The sequence below is a fragment of the Chrysemys picta genome, chromosome 1 (assembly GCF_011386835.1).
Source record: "Chrysemys picta bellii isolate R12L10 chromosome 1, ASM1138683v2, whole genome shotgun sequence".
Lineage (NCBI taxonomy): Eukaryota > Metazoa > Chordata > Testudines > Emydidae > Chrysemys > Chrysemys picta.
Window position 1 is genome coordinate 285,117,516 of NC_088791.1, and position 14,671 is coordinate 285,132,186.

The following is a 14,671-nucleotide window of genomic DNA, read 5'->3' on the forward strand; positions in this document are numbered from 1 at the left end:
ATGTAAGGGACATATGGGACAGATATGACTTGAATGATTAATAACTATTGATTCCTTCTGGCCATCATAAAATTAGAAAAGCTATCTACCTCTGTTTATCCCCAAATAGGATCCACCAAAGAAGTAAAGACAATTAAAAAAATGTTTTTAAAAGGTTCACATTATGTAAGACACTTTGCCTCAGGTCCACAGATCAGCCACGATCAGGAGTTCCTATTCCCCAATTGAAACTAAGCTAACTAAATGAGATTTTTATTAGTCACCTAGGCAAGACTCTCTCGGAATTATATATATAAAACCTCTTTCTCCCTCCCAGCCTAGCTGAAAAGAACTCCAAGTTGCCAAGCAAGGGTCACATGCTGCTTTTCTATTCAGAGTTTTCATCCCAAGGTATAAACTATACATTGTGTTCTTTGTAAATCAGATATACTGGGAAAAATCTTTCACTTCAAATTAGAATCTGAACATTTGTTTGCCTTGTGAGTCAGGTCTACATCCTTCCATATGTGGGAAATATCTCTTGTTCTATTGTAGCTCCTAAATAAGATGAAATGCTTAGGTACAATCAAAAAATGTATGGAGTATTTCCTCCAAATTGAGACGATTATAAGGATTTTATTGGTTTTCATTGTAAATAATTATTGCACTCTAGAAGTAATAGGAATTGTCTGCTACAAGAAAAAGAAATGTTAAAATATAAACCAGGCTATAGTTTTGGGATAGTAAAAGAAATTGCTTAGGAGGGGTGGGGGAGGAATCCCAATTGATAGTAGGGGCATCCTGAGGTTTGGCTGATCGCAGCTCCTACTGGCCGCGGTTTTCTGTTCCAGGCCAATGGGGGCTATAGGAAGTCCCCATTGGTCTGGAACGGTGAATCATGGGCAGTGGGAGCTGCCATTGGCCAAACCTGCAAACGCTGCAGGTAAACAAACTGTCCCGACCCACCAGCGGATTTCCCTGATGGGCCGCATGCCAAAGGTTGCCGATCCCTGCTCTGGGCTATCTCTAAGTGGTCTACATCTTTCTTAAATGGGGTTCCCAGAACTGGAAACTATATTCCAGCTTAGACCACTCCAGTGCCAAGTACAGTGAGATTCCATGCCTTACATGTAACACTCCTATTAATAAACCCCAAAATGATATTAGCCTCTTTTGCAACTGCATCATATTGTTGACTCAGACAACTTGTGATCCACTAAAACCCCCAGAACATTTTCAGTGATACTACCATCTACCCACTTATTTCCCATTTTGTATTTGTGCATTAGATATTTTCTTCCTAAGTGTAGTACTTTGCACTTTTCTTTATTGAATTTCTTCCTGTTAATTTCTGACCAAATGTCTAATCTGTCAATGTCATTTTTAATTTAATCGTGTCTTCCGAAGTGCTTGAAACCTTCCAAGCATGGTGTCATCTGCACATTTTATAATCACACTCTCCACTTCATTAACCAAGTCATTAATAAAAATATTGATTTGTACCGGACCCAGAAGAAACCTCTGCAGGAGCCCACTAGATTTGCCCTCCCAGTGTTACAAAGCACAAAACATTGATAATTACAATTTGAGTATGGTCTTTTAACCAGTTGTGCACCTACTTTACAGTAATTTCATCTAGAGCACATTTTCCTAGTTTGCTTATGAGAATGTTATGTGGGACTGTGTCAAAAGTCTTACTAAAATGAAGATATTTCACATCTACTTCTTCCCCCCAGCCACTAGGCCAGTAACCTTGTCAAAGAAAGAAATTAGGTTAGTTTGGCATGATTTGTTCTTGACAAATCCACACTAGCGATTACTTACAAATCTATTATTCTCTAGATGGTGCAAATTAATTTGTAATAATTTGTTTCAGTATCTTTCCAGGTATCAAGGTTAGGATAACTGATCTATAATTCTTTGGTCCTCTTTGTTCTCCTTTTTAAAATAGGTACTATGTTTGCTCTTCTTCAGCCCTCTAGGACCCCACCCATCCTCCATGAATTCTCAAAGATAACTGCTAACGTTTCCAAGATTCATTCATTTCAAGATTGCTAAATAAGCAAACTACAGAAGCCTCTGATAAGAAAATGATCGAAGAAATTTCATATATATATACACAACATTGCCATCTAGTAGATTCCAATGGAAGCCTCAAAAAAACTCAAATAACTAAAACCTAAGTACTCATCTCACATATGTCCAACGAGCATAAGAGATTGCCCCCTGCTACAAGTCATGAAACAAGGGTATATAATGTGAAGTCACCATATGCTCAGGAGAGTTGACTGAACCCAACAAGAAGCTGCTAATCCTAATCTGACACATGCCTGGACCAGTCAGGTGGAAAGACCTCTCCACTATCCCACGGTTATGTGGAAAAGAAGAATTGATGAGTGTAGAGGTCCGGACTCACCCCTGCAGTGCCTCCTACTGGTCATCCAGGGAATTAGCTTACCAGCCTCTGGAGCGCCCTCTGCAGGCTGGTGATCTTCCTTGTCCTCTGCTGGCACCCGTTTCCCTCCCAGGACCCGGTGCCCCTATTACTGGGATGCTGCCCCCTGGCAGTACCCCACAGATCTGGTTCTCCCCTCCCTGGGGAACCCCCACCCACTATCCCCACCTTGCCTCAGCACTAGGCCACTGCCAGTCACCAAGTAACCCCCGCTCCCTGGGGCAGACTGCAGTATAGGCCACTCATCACTGGCAAGGGGGGTTTGGACCTGCTGCCTTGGCCTAGCCCTGGGCTGCCCTCTGCAACCCCCAGTACCTCTTGGCCTAATAGTAGGCCGCAGCCTGGGGCTTTCCAGGCTGGAGCTCCCCAGCCTTTCCCCAGCCCTGCTCCACTACAGGTACGCTGTGTCTAGCTCACTGCAGCCAGGCCCTTCTCTCCCTGAACGCAGAGAGACTCTACTGAGCTCCTGGCTCCCAGCCTCTTATATAGGCCAGCTGAAGCCTGATTGGGGCGTGGCCCCAGCTGCAGCCACTTCCCCCAATCAGCTCAGTCTTCACGCTGCCTGCTCCCTGGCCTATCTCAGGCCCTTCCAGGCAGGAGCAGGTGTCCGCCCTGCTACAATGAGATTTTAATTCAGAGATTGCAGTTCCTCTTCTTTTCTTTAACATAAATAATAGTAGGTTAACTTGCTGAGTCTACATTCGCTAGTGAGATCTCAAGTAACTATATTTTAGATTTTAATTCCTTCATAAATCCAAGCAAATTGGCCAAAGAGAAATTGGAAAAAACGTTAAAAAAATTACTGTTAAATATTTTAAACTTGTCCCTTTTGGACGAATCTAGTCAAAGAGATGTAACCACACTCTTCAAAGTGACACTAAAACAAGTGTATCTTTGGAAGGGTGATATATGTGTCAGCTACTAAAAATTTGAGAATTGTTGATCATAGGTAAATGTAATAAGAAACCTTGGTAATTTGCACTGTTCCTTGGTATAACTGCTGAGCCTGAACGGTATAATTGCTGTGATATAACTTTGATAATTGCTTGCAAGACTATACAGTGTGTGTGGTACCCACAATTTGTTGTGTCTACATTTGAGTGCTGAATTGTTGATTATATATTATTGTGGTTCTGGGTGAATTAATAAATTGTTGGTTGGTTAAGAATAAGAAAGTGTCCAGATTTGAAAAATACTGTTCAAGTTAAAAGTAGACCTGTCAAGAACCCAGCATTAATCTAGTAAGCTAACACTCCCTGGACTCAATACAAAGGGATTGTCCTGTTGGATTCTATTATCTATTGGCAAACATAGTTTGATAGATTTCATCTGTAAAATCTAATTGGCACACTGACAAATTCATAAACTGATCCATTTTCACACTTAAAAATGTATCTTTCACACTTACGAATGTATCTTTCATATAAAAGATAAACATACACAATGATTCTCTGATGGGAGGTGTTGTTTATGGCATGAATGACTGCTCTTTGGAGGACGGTTTGCTAGAGGTCTGATTGTGCCACCCTTCCTTAGTGTTGACTTGACTGGAATTACTCCTCAGAGTAATTGCTCACCAACATGAGTTAGAGTGGCAGAATAAGTCCCTGTGTACTAGACTATGGCCATGTCTACACTACCAGTTATGTTGGCAAAACTTATGTCGCTCAGGAGCATGAACAAAACACCCCCGAGTGACGTACATTTAGCCAGCATAACTGGTAGTGTGCACAGCGCTGTCAGCATGAGAGCTTCTCTCACCGACTTAGCTACCACCATTCATGGGGGTGGTTTAATTATGTTGACAGGTGAGCTCTCTTCTGTCGGCATAGAGCTGCTACATGAGAGATCTTACAGTGGCTCAGCTGCATTGGTACAGCTGTGCTGCTGTAATGTCTCTAGTGTAGACATAGCCTAAGGCAGACAGAGCTCGTGGAATAGTGGGGAAAAAAATCCATGAAATATTATTTAATGAACAAATGCCAAACTACACCAAAAGTGTTAGTTACAAGTTATCCAATCAGTTCTGAAATCACCAGATATCTGCTAAGCTGAAGAACATATTACATCACAAACAAATACCAGGAAGAAAATAAAAAAGTGACTGGAGTGGATGTTGTTTAAAAAAAATAGTTCATAGGAATAGTGTTTTGAAGAGTCACTGTGAGCAGCAAACTAAGGCAAAAGCTAGGCTGTGGAGATGTAGTACACCTGCACATTGGTGTAATCTAATAAGTGTTATGGGACCATTTTACACAAAAAAACCAACCCATAAAACAAGCAATGTGCTTTTAGTCACAGAATCTGATGATGCAATTGCAGTATTAGATAACTGTTAATTGGAATGGAGTCCTGTGGTTATAACCAAGGAGGAATAAAGCACTTCTGAGGGAATTCTTTGCCAAAATATTAAAAATGATGTGCACAATATTTTAAAATTCTGCAAAATTCTACAAATTTCATAGTGATGTTATAGTAATTGTTGTTTCAGTAATGATATAGGTTGTAATTTCATGTATATAGTTATGAGGCTGAAAATGTGTCCTCGTGGCTTAAAACAGGCCCAGGCAAAACTCTCCAAGAGCAGAGAGGCAGTTCACACGTCATCAGGGCATGTATGGGACAAACCCAGCCCACCCTCACAGAAACAAAGGACACTGGTCTAGGCAGCAACAGGGATCATTTGGGTTCTGGAGTGAGTCACCCCCCTTCCTTTGGTCAGTTTGGGACTCTGGTGAGGTAAATGCTCACCTGACTCTGAAGGGGGGGGGCAAAGCCAAGAGGGAAGAAAGAATGTGATAAAAGGGAGAGATGTTTGCTATGCTCTTCCTCTCTCTTCCACCTCCATCTACAGACATCACCACCAAACAACTAAAGCGCTGATCAAAGGGGAGAGCCTGGCTGAAGGGCAACCAGCCAATCTGTGGTGAGAAGCATCTAAGTTTGTAAGGGCATTGAAAGTCTTAAGATCAGCTTAGAATGTGTTTTGCTTTTATTTCATTTGACCAAATACGACTTGTTGTGCTTTGACTTATAATTACTTAAATTCTTTCTTTGTAGTTAATAAATTGGTTTGTTTATTCTACCTGAAGCAGTGCATTTGGTTTGAAGCATGTCAGAGACTCCCCTTGGGATAACAAGCCTGGTACATATCAATCACTTTCTTAAATTGACAAACTCATATAAGCTTTCAGCATCCAGTGGGCATAACTGGACACTGCAAGATGGAGGATCCTATAGTTGTGTCTGGGAATGGAGATATTGGCTAGTGTCATTCGGTTTCACAATCCAAGCAGCTTACATGCCACAAATTGGGCAACAAAATGGCAACTGACATTTAATGTGGATAAATGTAAAGTAATGCACATTGGAAAAAATAACCCCAACTATACATACAATATGATGGGGGCTAATTTAGCTACAACAAGTCAGGAAAAAGATCTTGGAGTCATAGTGGATAATTCTCTGAAGATGTCCGCGCAGTGTGCAGAGGCGGTCGAAAAAGCAAACAGGATGTTCGGGATCATTAAAAAGGGGATAGAGAATAAGACTGAGAATATATTATTGCCCTTATATAAATCGATGGTACGCCCACATCTCGAATACTGCGTACAGATGTGGTCTCCTCATCTAAAAAAAGATATACTGGCACTAGAACAGGTTCAGAAAAGGGCAAATAAAATGATTAGGGGTTTGGAACGGGTCCCATATGAGGAGAGATTAAAGAGGCTAGGACTCTTCCGCTTGGAAAAAAGGAGACTAAGGGGGGATATGATAGAGGTATATAAAATCATGAGTGATGTGGAGAAAGTGGATAAGGAAAATTTATTTACTTATTCCCATAATAGAAAAACTAGGGGTCACCAAATGAAATTAATAGGCAGCAGGTTTAAAACAAATACAAGGAAGTTCTTCTTCACGCAGCGCACAGTCAACTTGTGGAACTCCTTACCTGAGGAGGTTGTGAAGGCTAGGGCTATAACAGCATTTAAAAGAGAACTGGATAAATTCATGGTGGTTAAGTCCATTAATAGCTATTAGCCAGGATGGGTAAGGAATGGTGTCCCTAGCCTCTGTTAGTCAGAGGATGGAGATGGATCACAGGAGAGAGATCACTTGATCATTGCCTGTTAGGTCCACTCCCTCTGGGGCACCTGGCATTGGCCACTGTCGGTAGACAGGATACTGGGCTAGATGGACCTTTGGTCTGACCCGATACGGCCGTTCTTATGTTCTTATGTTCACAGGCTGTGCATGAACAGCCCAGGACTGGGGGTTCTCACAGCAGAGCAGGGTAAGGCTGGTTCCCAGAGTCAAGGATTGGAGTGAGCTAGTAGATTTCAAGTCCAGACAACACCAGAGGGGAATGTCACAATCACCCTGAAGCCCCCACCTCCCCCAGTACAAGGACTCAGCAGTGAGGCTGCACCTGACCCTGACACAATGCAAGGGATGGGCCTGCCCCAGAAACACCCTGGACCCCTGCCACTCTGTGCCAGTTACACCAGGTGTGGGTGGGCAGGCTCAGCCCAGAAGGATCCAAGTGTGGAGGGGTTTAGTGTGGGGGGATCCAGGTGGGGGGTGAGAGGTTTCTGTGTGGGGCAATCACAGTGTAGGCGTCTCAGTGGGAGATCTGGATGCACGGGGGCTCTTTGGGGGTTTCCAGGTGCAGGGGCAATGGGAATCTGCAGGGGATCCAGATGAACGTGGTTGGGGCTCAGGGGGAGTCTGGGTTGGGGGGCTCAGTGGGTGCTGGGGAAGTGGGACTTGATGGAGTGGGGGTCCAGGTTCAGCTGGTTGGGGATCAGTGGGGTGGGGGTTTAGGGGTGGAGCTTCATTGGGGGGTTCAGTTGTAGGGGGTAGGGCTTGTCAGGGTGAGGGTTTGATGGGCCTGCTTAATGGGGGAGCTCCAGCTGCTGCTGAGGGGACGCTGCATGCCGGGCTCCCACTTCACCCCACAATTCCCCTATCCCTTTTCTTCTCCACCCCCCTCTCCTCACTCCCAGACTCCCCTGCCCCTGCCCTATTCCACCCCACTTCCTTCCCCACAGCCTCATCCCCCCACCCCATCCCCCCTTCCCCCATCCCCCCACTCCCCCTTACCAGCCCCACCACGGGCACTCACTGTTGCAGAGAATAGAAAACAGGAAGGCTCCCAGCACACATAAGGGAAGAACAACTGGAACTAGGACTCAAGAGGTGGCGTTCAGCTGCAGAGTCAGGGGAGCGGAGACACAGCCTCTTTCGGCTGGGCAGATCTGCGCTTGCAGAAGCTCTGCGCTTGCGGACGAGGGAGGAGGGGGGCAGTGGCATGTAACTCCGTGTACACCACATGCCTCGCCACTTTGGAGGGGGGCAACCACCCAGAAGAACCTGTGCTCACGGTCACCCCCCACAACTCCCCCCGCCCCCCGCAGGGAAACACAGGAAATCTGGGGCAGGGGGCATTTGCTGCAGGCATGGAGTCCCACAGAATCTCCCAGGAGTAAGGTATACGTAAAAAATCCAATAGTGTGTAGCTAAAGGAAGGTTCTGTAACATTTAAATATGATATAGGAGCTGAAGAAAAGGTATTAATAGAAAATGTAGACAATTGGGAATGGAAAACCAAAGTTAAATTAATGTCAACATACAGTGGAAAGAAATTACTAGTAATTGGAATATCAAAGTACTGTGGAATCTCAGCCTCTTTTAGGAGCATTATGTTTGATCAAGGCCAAGATTTTCAAAAGTCACTAATGATTTTTGATGCCTCAGTTTTTCTGTTTCCAATGTGAGACACTTTGAAATGGCCTGATCATCAGAGGATGGGTGTTCCTCACTATTTCAACCAGTGTTGCATAAGAAGGTTCCCAGTGCAGCGGCGGAAATTTGTGCTACAACCTAAGTTTAGGATCCTTTTCCTCCCTGGATGGCGAAGGTCAAGGGAAGAATATTGAGTCCTTGGCTAAAGAAGTATAAGGTGTTCATTGCTTTGAAGGAAACTTTTCGGCCTCTGCTCAGAAAGCAATCTCTTCCCACTGACAATCGACACAGATATTGTTCGGTCGCTAATCTTCTATTTCTGATTCAGATTATGGAAAAAGTAGTAATGAGGACTCCCTAATGGTCAATAGCACAAGGTCAATTGCCACCTCTCTTATTCTATGGGTATGTGAGGTCACCTGGAAAGATAGCAAGGAAATATTGGGTGAAGTGCTTTCAGTATGCCAATAGCACCCAGATTTGTATAATCATTTCATCCAGCACGGAGAGTGAGGTCAAGTGTCCCTTTCTGTGTCAGGGCAAGACTGAGGCTTCGGTAAGAGTTAGCTGGTGGAGACTGAGTTATTATAGTGGATTGGGGAAATATTCCCCCCCAACATCTCAAGACAGTGATCTAACAACTGGGTTATGGGATAATGTATTCCAATCCCTTCTGTTAGAGCTATTACACTTTGTATAAATAACCATTGAATTGGGAACTTCAACTTGGATCTTCCACTCCCCAGGTGAATGCCACAGCCACTAACCAAAACTGAAAATTCTAAACCAAAACGAAATTGGTCAGTTAGAAAAATCAACAGACATTTTGTTTCAGATTGAACAAAACATTTCATTTGACCTGAATCAAAATGTGTAGTTGCACTTGGGGGCATTTTTAGATGATCAGTTAGCAGTAGAACGGTGATTTTTTTTCCCATCTGCATCTTACCTAGTGGAAGTTATATGACATCCCTGCCACGGTGAATATGAACACACGACACCGGCATATGGCAGTCTGTACTCGCAGTGCTTTGTCTCCTGGATAGAATTTAAGGTGTTGATTTTAATTTCTAAAGCTTTGAACGCCTTGGGAAATTTGGCCTCTCTCCCAGTGCTATACTGCCATAGTTGACATCAGCAGAGGCTCTCAAGCTGGACCTCCATTGCTAGGTAAGAAAGGCTGCTGCTGGCATAACATTTTCTAATAGTTTTGGAATTCACTCCCACCTTGGGCTGAAATAGCCAGAATGTGTTGACCTGCAGGACACACTACAAAACCTAACTATCCGAACTGGCATTTGAAGAGGACTGAGATGATTGGAGTAGACTTTGTAGGGGAAAAATAAGAGGCAGAAAAAAATGGATTTGCAGTATGTATTGGTGCGGGGGGGTGTTTCGGTGCATGTTGCTGTTCTGGTTTTGTAATGGGTTTTGTATTCTATTTAATTGATGGCAAGGGTGACTGGAGCCCAGGAGATGTTCTTTTTCCATTTCACTATATTTAAATTGATATAAATCAATAGACTTTTAATATCTAACATGTGTACTGAGTATCAATTCAGTATAGGATAGTGCTTTTGCTTCCAAAACAATGGCTCACTCTGATAATGTGTACACCCAATTGGTGGTGTGGAGGGAGGGGGAGATGTTAGCTGTAGTATTTGGCATAATTGGGTCTCATTAGTATGCTTAGGGTAAAGAATTTGAGATAAAAACTGACCATAAACTTTAAAATCCATTGTTTAATAGCCGTTGATTTAGAACAGCCTCCAGAATATAAATAATACTGCTGAGATTACAAAAGTACCAGTTTAACCTGAACCATGTGTCAGATAAGAATTTAGTACATTTGGTGCAGCTGTCTAGAGCACTTTTACTATGGAACACGATATAAAGGCACAAGTGCATGTGCCAATTACTAGCTTTACTGATGAAACATAGAGTTGCAGATATACTTGAAAGATGGTGTGAGGCAAAGAGAGAGGTCAAATATCCAGTTCATCATTGTTAGTCTGTTTGCAATCAGTTAACAGCTATTGGTAATGTAATTCATAAAGAAAAAAAAATGTAATTCCATAGAGCATGAGGAAAGAAATGCCATGTCACATTTTTGAAGGACATCTGTGTATGGGAATTATGCAAAAGAAAGGACAGAGAAATACTTTACTGGTCTCATATGAACAAACAGATTGCTGGTATAGTTATAAAACGTTCAGTGTGACAGATGTATCAACAACAACAGCCTAGAGAAATATTACATCCTCAGCAAGCACCAGAGTGACCTTGACAAAATATATTGATTGACCTGACCTATTTTACTTTGAAGGCAAATACAATTTATATCAGTAGTGGATTCGTATTGCAGATACTCAGAGTTGAGTCTCCTATAGGATAAGCTGAGTGAAAAAGAGATTCATCTTCTGAAATGTGTTTTAGCCAGGCATGGAATTTCTGGTCAAGTTTATTCCCTCCCACCTTGGGCAGAAATAGCCAGAATTTGTTGACCTGCAGGGCACATTACAAAGCCTACCTATCGGAGTTGGCATTTGAAGACAACTGAGATGGTTGGGGTAGATTTTGTGGGGGAAAAGTAAGAGGTAGAAAATATGGTAGTCCATCAAATATCAGTGTAAAATGCAAAGGTTTTGCAAAGGTTGGGGCGTGTTGAGCATGTTACACCAATACCTGTATTTCCAAATACAAGGTGAGTTTGGGGAGACAAAACTGAAATATTTTTTTTGTGGGGACTGATTTATTGGGCATGAAGAACATATAGGTGATATTGGGAAATGGGCAAAGAGCACAAACAAATTAAACTGGGAATGGGGGCATACAGGGGAGACCCTTAAGGAAATCAGAAAACCTAAAATTTCCAAAAGAGTGACAAAAAGGATGAACCAAAGAGGAAGGATATTCTTGGGTTTAAGACATTGACCTGGGACTACAGAGACGTATATTGAGTTCCTAGCTCTGCCACAGACTTCCTATGTGCCCTTGGCTGAATCCCTTAATTTCACTCTATCCAAGCACCACACCTGGAAAGTGGGAATTTCCTACCTCAAAGGGATGCTGTGAGAATACATACATTGCTGGCCAGGAGGCACAGTGATAGAAACTATAAATACCTAAATAGACAGAAGCATGCATGGCTTTCTGATGAACAGAGATGGGGAGGTGCCCCTCGAGACCTAACGGGAAGTAAATAGGCTTACTGATCTTCCTTGAAGAAACAGATAGTGAATCTAGGCCTTTATGTTTAATTGTATACCATGACCATTTGAGAAGGTAATGGTATACAATGCCCCAGACATATAAAATGACTTCTGTTGTATCATCTGATGCATATTGAAGTCTGTTTAGCTCTTCACATTATTAACATTTCACTGGAAAATAGTTATATGTGAACTTTTTATCTGCAAGAGCTCAGATTTGTCAAAAGCCTTTACTTCCACCACTCACAGTTCAAACACAGAAAGCTCTGTTCTTAATCCACAGTAGAAACTGAACTAAAGTTGCATGGTAATTGGAAGGACATGGACCTAGACTGATTTATTTTATTAATACGAAATTCTAAACAAGTTGTTTAGATCCTGTCCTGCTAGTGATAGCAAGTGTCATTCATTGATTCATTATTATTGTCGTTTCCAGCCCAGTAATGGTCTGGATCATAAACTGATACTCAAAATTGCCTTACAACATAATTAGGAAAAGTTAATGTTTACTAATGAAGAACCTTTCTGTAGGGTTTTAAGATGATGGCCAGTGATTCTCCATCACGGTCTGACATGTTTGTTTATAAATTTCACAGAGAGTAACATTTATAAAGCAATGACCCCAGCTGTCTGGGGTAACAAGAGAATTTGACTGGACTAGTAGAGTGAAGGGGACTCCCTGGGGGTTCCTACAGTATCAGAGGTTCAGGACATGGGCAGTGGTTAGAGCAGGAATCAGGGTCAATAATCAGAATAGGAGTCAGGATGAGTGGTTAGAACAGGAATCAGTAGCCAGGAATCAGATCCCAGCTTCAGAACCTGAGTCAGAGGCCAGAGCCAAGGGTCAGAGCTGGGTTATCTAGAGTGAAGCAAGGCAGGAGCAAACAAGTGCCCTGCTGCTGCTGCTGGTCTTACGAGCAGGTTTGCTGAGCCCCTCACAAATAATATAAATGTTTAATACAGACTGCACATGTTTTAATAAGGGGAATACCACACTGCCCACCCTCCCTGCCAGTAACCCGAAATATTCTAAAGAGAAGGCTTGGAGCTCTCCCTCTGCTGCCCTTTACCCAGCCACAAGCTCTTCCCCTGCCACTTCCCCCCATACCAAGTCCTGAGCTCTCTCTTGCTGCCTCTGCATCCAGCTCCACACAAACTCCCTTATTGCTGCACTCTTCCCCCTACATTGCCCAACATCCAGCTCCAAGCTCTCCCCTCTGAACCCAGCACCCCAGTCTCCTTTTCCAACACCCACCACCGTGCTGTTACTCAGAGAGGTGGTCAGACTGAAGAGCATTATCCACACCAGGAGGTAGGTAGTACTGGGAGCCCCAGACCCCATCCTCTCCTCTTGCTTCTGCTCTTCCCCAAGAAACACTAAAGCCAGGATCCAGTATTCACACCACTTGATGACTGGGGGGAGGAGGTTCCCAGTGTCCCTTGCTCTACTTCTCCCCAGAGTTTGAAGGAGCCCACTGCCCATAAGCTCTGGAAGGGCTGCCAAAGTGGCACATGGGATTGAAACACCATTCAAGTTTTTCTCAGCCTCCCTTCCATCACGATGGGCCAAACTTGAGTGAGCTGTGTTGTGATGTGGCTCACATGGTTGCAATGCCATTCAAATTTGGCCCAGACAGGAGCTGAGGGGGAGCCTGGGCACTTGTCCCATTCTCCATTGTGTCCTGTCCCCCCTGTATATTATTAGGTCCTGTGCGTGGCAGAATTGGCCTGCTTTTGTTCTATGCAGATAGCCCCTCAGGAGAGATGGGAAGAAATTTCCCTCCAGGGGAAAACTACGCAATGCACTAACAGCTTTCTAGCTTCCTCACAGCACCTCTGAGGGGCCTGGTTTAATAGTTAGAGGTTAGTTTGTTACAACTTTGTGGCTAGTGCCCCATAGTCCATTGCAAGACAGAGTCTCAATGGGCCAGTTCCTTGGATAAACCTAAGCACAAGACCTAGGAGAGGTCTGGCCAAAGATTAGTATTACTGAGATGCTGGGAGCTCTCAAGTCTAACACAAGTCTGAGGCCTGGTCTACACTATGAGGTTATGTCGAATTTAGCAGCGTTAAATCAAATTAACCCTGCACCCGTCCACACAACGAAGCTATTTAGTTCAACATAGATGTCTCTTTAAATCGATTTCTGTACTCCTCCCCGACGAGGGGAGTAGCGCTAAATTCGACATGGCCATGTCGAATTAGGGTAGGTGTGGATGGAATTCGACGCTAATAGCTCTGGGAGCTATCCCACAGTGCACCAGCTCGGATGCTCTGACCAGCCACACAGGAAAAGCCCCGGGAAAATTTGAATTCCTTTTCCTGTCTGGGCAGTTTGAATCTCATTTCCTGTTTGGACATCGTGGCGAGCTCAGCAGCACTGGCAGCGATGCAGAGCACTCCAGCAGAGGTGACCATGCAATCACAGACTATAAAGAGGGCCCCAGCATGGACTGATCAGGAAGTCTTGGATCTGATCTCTGTGTGGGGCGATGAGTCCGTGCTTTCGGAGCTGCAATCAAAAAAACGGAATGCAAAGATCTACGAGAAGATCTCCAAAGCCATGACGGACAGAGGATACAGCCGGGATGCAACGCAATGCCATGTGAAAATCAAGGACCTGAGACAAGGCTACCAGAAGACCAAAGCGGCAAACGGATGCTCCGGATCCCAGCCCCAGACATGCTGTTTCTACGAGGCACTGCATTCCATTCTAGGTGCGGCCGCCACCACTACCCCGCCAGTGACCGTGGACTCTGACGATGGGGTATTGTCGACGGCCGCTTCCTTGGAGATGTTCACGGACAGGGAAGATGAGGAAGGAGATGAGGAGGACGAGGCAGTCGACAGCGCATACAACGCTGATTTCCCCGACAGCCAGGATCTCTTCATCACCCTCACGGAGATCCCTTACCAACCCCCCCAAGGCGTTAACCCTGACCCTGAATCAGGGGAAGGATCAGTCGGTAAGTGTTTTAAACATGTAAACATTTATTTTGATCAGAATAGGAATGGAATATTAAAAATGTTTTTTTCATGATTACTTTGCACTAGGCACTTTACTTTTTAGTCCTTGCCAGTGCAACTACTGCAAAAGTATCTCAAAATGTCCAGTTTAGCATGATTGCTTTGCCCTAGGCGCTCTACTTTTTAGTCCTTGCCAGTGCAGCTACTGGAAAATTGTGTCAATATGTCCTGGGATAGAGCAGAAATCCTCCTGGGACATCTCCACGAAGCTCTCCTGGAGGTAATTTGAAAGCTTTTTCATTAGGTTCCTGGG